Consider the following 5,575-nt stretch of genomic DNA (forward strand, 5'->3'; position numbering starts at 1 on the left):
ACCAAGATGGTGCTCCTACGAGAAAAAGGAGAGAACAGGCTCATTCTTTGACAAGTGGCTTCTCTTAGTTTGGCTGTGATAGGTGTCGATAGTTGCTTGCTGGCCTTTAATATAACATGTTTCCAACACCCTGAAATATAGGAAACTGTTCCTGTTTGTCGGTCTTTGATTTGCCTCAACATATTCGAATCCAAAGGAGTATGCTTTATCCTTGCTTTTATCCTTTAACAAAAAGAGCGGGCTGCCACATCCTGGATGTGCTGTAGGCCGTATTGATAGACAGGTGTCTCTCTTTCAAATTTCTCGGTCATCTCACCAACATAGCTGTTCTGCGTTTAAAATCACCACCTACAGCAGTTTCGTAGCGCGCTACGAAACTGCTGTGTAATTTCAAAAACACAGTCTTCTTCCTTGCCTTTAAAAATTCACTATGCATAGTTGATGCTTTGGACAAGGTTATGAGAACAACCTGTAAATGAGCATGGTTAATAGCCTCAACCTTTCTTTAGGATTCATCTATTCTTCCTTTAGTGCAGTCTCACAGCCACACTCTGTACTGTCTTCATTTTCTGTCTTCATAGATCTGTTCTTTGTAATCTCCTAATTTTAATTTACAAGCAGAATTATTCGTAAATATCTGCGACTTGGTCTTCCTTAAATGATTGCTCTTCTCTTCATCAATTTCTTCTTTCTCCCAGCAAATGTCAAGATAGCGCAATGCCTTTCTGTATTTTCTTAAAGCCATCTTATAATCCCCTTTCTTGTAATTTTCATTCCCAAAACATTTCGCAGAATCTACTGTATTCATCCACCATGAAAATTATGCAGATTTCTCATCAAGATCAGCTGGCCAGTCTGGATACAAATCTCCATCTTTGAAGAAATTAGCTATTCCATCATCTGATCCTTCTGGGATCTCCCCACAATCTGAAATTACAACATCTAGAGAAGGGCGGTCACTACCTTCTGTGGGAGTATGCTCAATGCCACGCACAACTCCCATGCCTTTAATTACCTTCCCAAAGACAACATGCTTTCCATCGAGATGGGAGATCCTTGTTGTTGTGATGAAAAATTGAGAGCCATTTGTATTAGGTCCAGAGTTTGCCATTGACAACATTCCTCTGCGCTCATTTTTCAGTTGAAAGATTTCATCATCAAACTTTAATCCATATATTGATTCACCCCCTGTACCATTTTGAGCTAAGATGTCTCCACCTTGTATCATAAAACCTTTGATAACTCTATGGAAAGGAAGCCCCTTGTAATGCAGGGGGGTGCCAGTATGAGGGCCAATGCCCTTTTCTCCTGTGCACAAAGCCCTGAAATTTGGTCATATCCTCGACAAGTTCCTCGAGACTCTGCTGATCTATGACATGCCCCTTCTCCTGCATCTACTGCGATCACAACGAACAAAGAAATCGAATGCAGTGAAGAAAACTTCCAAACGAAGTGCCGGAAAGAATTCCAACTGATGCTCAAAACAGTGATTCAAGCCCGTGAACGCTCTAGAGTCTCGGTTGAGCCCTAATTTCTTGATCTCTTCTGTGAAGTCTATTTTCAATTCCAGTTGGATTGTCGCAACATTGCGAGGATGGAATGACCGCAGATTGGTATCAGTTTGATCCTAAGTTCCTTGCAGAGGTTTCTGCGTAGATTTGCAACAGTGTTCGTGGAGTAAATAGAATAGCTTATGTCATAACCTCGAAACCTCCATCAACTGTAGAGTGGGAGTGATATGCATGAAATGGATTGAGCGGCCTTGAACGCTCCTACTACAACAGGACTGTGCAATGTTAACATCTGATATATGCAAATTCCATCCATTCAAAACGATTCTTACTGGATTTCAATTGGGATTGTCTTCGTCGATGACATTTGGACGGTGAAGACAATTAGAATCACAACAAAACAAGTTCTGTAGACTTATTGAAAGCCTAATTTCTCATATAGAAAAGAGTGTGATCTGCTAGATGTATTAGGATGTATGCTGCCATGTGTTCATTACCCTGCTCGGATGCGTGCCATGTGTGCACGTTGCTGTCGTTCAATCCTCAATGCAGAAACTTGACTCTCCACCCTCTTGTATTGGAGTTTGATCACTAGGAAACCCTTTAGTTTCTTTAGGAAATCGGATAAGTACTAGATGCAAAGTAAGAAATAAAAACGAGGCTGTGCAGAACTTGCATTAGCACCGCTAATGATTTCAATCTGCGTTCCAAAGTCAATATGACTAGCAAGCGCTCCAGCAAGCATGACATGACCCTTCTTTAGATCCAAGATCCCTCGCAACTTTTATACCCCTTTGCTAGCTTTGCAGAGAGTTGATATTGGAACTGTTGATAGGAATCTGGAAGACTGCCAACAACTGCTGCCCGATATCGACCTGCGCTTTCAACTTCTTCTGCCCATTCTCTAATAGACAGGGTCTCAAACATTTGCAAGGCATCATCTCTTATTTGTCTTGAGGGATCAACTACTTTGTAAAGTATAAGGCTTAGCAACCTCTGTGTTTCACATTTTGAAAGTTCTTGCTGCATGTGAACAGTTATCAACAATTTTGCAAATGTCTCGTTCTAGCTTTACTGCATCTACCGGAATTGTAGGGTCAATCTCCTTGAGACTGAAGTAGAGGGCGTTCACCGAAGTATCAGGTAAAGCCTCACCAGGATTTACCACAATGCCATCAGCCACAAAAGAAGTAATTCTTAAACATGATTCCTCTTGAAGATTAATCTTAATGGGCTGCAACTGAACAACTGAATGTGATGGACCAAAAGGCTCTTGTATGGCTCTAAACACTACAGTATCAATAGTAGTAAGCACCATTCGGGCAAGAACCTTATCATCAGGTGAAAGTAAATTGGAAAATACCTCACAAATGATCCAGAGTGATGACCTGATTTATTGTTTGAACAAATCCCCAATTTCGTAGCACGCTACGAAATCACCCAAACAGGTAGCGCTGCGAAACTACTAAAAGGATTCATGCGCTGCGAAAACACTTTGCCCTTAAGCTAATCTGAGCAATTTTTGGTAACAGAATTTTCAGTGATAACACAGAACAAGACCCCTCGATAGCAACTCAACAGTGTTTATCACTTTTCTCTTATCTGGATTTTGGTGGACCATCAGTTGGTATTGCAGGGTATTGCTTGGGAGGACTTCATCTCCCATGACTTCTTCAGCACTCCACAGGTAGTATCAGAGGTAGAGCATGAGATAGGTGGCCCATCTCATCAGTATGAGCGACATGAGACTACTACTATGCCAGTATACATCACCTATCAGAGAGGCAGTAGACCCTTATTTGCAGCGGCAAAGAGAGTGTTATCTCCACCCGGGGTGGAAGGGGCCTCGCTTCCAACATCAGCATCATAGGAGCAGGGCAAGGGTAAGGAGCCAGTACAGGAGGAGGGGCCATCAGGTGAATGAGAGACCGAATTCGTTCTCCTCCATGATGATGAGACAGATGCAAAACCAACAAATGCAGAGCTTACAGAGATCATCCAGGAGCAGCAATCAGTGATTGAGTCCTTATCCCTCGACTTGGAGAGGGCCAAGTGGAACATGAAGTACCTGGAGTAGAGAAATAATCAGATTGAGGATCAGCAGATGACTATGGAGCTACAAAACATTCGTGAGCATCGCCAAGCTGCTCAAAGAAGAAGGGTTGAGCTCACATCTTTGGAGCAAGAAATCAATGAGGATTGGGAGGCCAACCTTGAGAGGGTCAACATGCATTTGGAGAGGCTGTTGGACAAGGTTGACTAGGACCTTGCTCTACTGAGACACATGGCTTTCCGTTATAGGGTGTGAAACATGAGTGCACAGGCCCGAATAAGGAGTTCGAAAGCGAAATTGAGGAAAGCAACAAGAAAGGCAAAAGAGGAAAAAGAGCAAGAACGGCTTCAAATCTTGGCTAAGGCTTCCTTGGCCCATCATAACACCCCATAGGGAACCTGCAACCCAAATTTCAAGAAATTTGGGGAATTTTTGGTCAATTCACAAATTTTTGGGCAAAAAAACAGGGTTTTTCTCCTTGTGCGCTGCGCCACTAGCACGACGCTAAAATTCTAGAGCTCCAAATGAGGAATGGTTTGCATTTTTGGATTCATCATGGAAAATCATGACTATTGGTGTCCGGACAAGAAATTTTGCCAAAGTATGAGTCTCCAAAAGGTCAAAAAGCACCCAAAAATGGCCTCTCTGCCACGTTTTTTACACACAGGAAGCAGTCTTGGGAGAATGAAGATTTGGAGGGGAAAATGAGCACCAAATTCAAAAATTCCAATGGGTTTAGAAAGTAGACAGGACGGGATTTCGAAAAATCTCACTTGGGCACATTTTGGACACCTGAAAGTGCCCCAAAACAGGCCCCAAAGTAGCACGGTGCACAGAGGAAAAATTTCCCAATTTGTTTCTGTTTCGCGAAATTTCGATTCACAACTTCTCCAAGTGGGCCCGCTCATCTACACTTCAGTTTTTTGGCACCAAAGTCAGAATTTAAAGTGTTTTTTCTCCAGATTGGCTTCTATCCAAGTTGCGAAGGAAGGCAAACGGTCACCCAAGCCAAATGTCATGTTTGTAGCGTTGCACCTATAGCTGATGGTTGGCTCTCCATCTCCATTTTGCAATGATTCGAGTAACTACCCAACCCTTGGGTGTTCTATCTCTTCCTTACACATTCTATATATTGTATGCAAGTTATTTGCAAAGGTTTGGTTGGCTTGTAACTTCTGGGAGACTGTGGGAAAGAAACTCTGTTTCTTCACTGTGTATTTTTGACAGAGAATTAGTGAAAGGCAGCGGCTCTGTTTCATGAGATTTTTGTGGTTGTGAGTGTAGAAAATGTGTCTCTTATGTTTTCATATGTATTTCGTTATGTTTCATAATTCAATTCATGTTCATTTCCAGTGAAATTTTCTGAGTGAGATTAGGTAGAATTCAATTTTATTGCTCTGCCTGTGGGAAAATTTCATGTTCAGTGTTCTTCTTCTGTTGAAAAGGATTCATGTTCCTATGCCCTTTTCACACTCCTCAGCAATCTCTCCGTTCCGTGTTATTCCAAACTAAATTGCTACACTTTCCGCCTGCCTTGCCTCATGAAGTAATCTGTGCCTTTGTATTAAATTCTCTGTCCTTTGCTGACCTTTGGTCCCATACCATCCCAGAAGCTCAGTCATTCATAAAAAATTGTTTCTTGTATCCCTATTCACTTACTAGCCTAAGATCAATATTCCACTGTAAGTCATCTCAGTCTGTTTTTGCTTATATATTCACTGAGCGTGACTCGGAGAGATCCCTCTCCTGTTCTGGTAGGGCTAGCTACCAGACTGAGCATGGTTTGTGGTTACCCTAAATTTTGCCTTCCTTCAGCCTAGGGCAGATTTAGGTGCTAACACTTCCTTTACATAATTCAGCCTCCATTTATTAGGATTAGTAAATGTTTTTTATGTATTTTTCCATCATTTACAATCCTTCGTCAAAAATTAGATTAAATCGAACTATCGTTTTGATGCAAAAAGCTGTCGTAACTATCATTTTGAGTCAAAAAGAAGAGTGTCATAAAGTA

At 41.8% G+C, this 5,575-nt stretch overlaps 1 pseudogene; it reads right to left on the reverse strand.

Moving 5' to 3' along the window:
• Positions 1–562: 562 nt before the first annotated feature.
• Positions 563–1,327, reverse strand: LOC149157506 (peptidyl-prolyl cis-trans isomerase CYP40 pseudogene; annotated as a pseudogene).
• Positions 1,328–5,575: the final 4,248 nt, after the last annotated feature.

Source organism: Pinus tabuliformis, chromosome 5_2 (genome assembly GCF_031772625.1).
Source record: "Pinus tabuliformis cultivar Carrire ecotype Pingquan chromosome 5_2, CPIR1, whole genome shotgun sequence".
Classification (NCBI taxonomy): Eukaryota; Viridiplantae; Streptophyta; class Pinopsida; order Pinales; family Pinaceae; genus Pinus; species Pinus tabuliformis.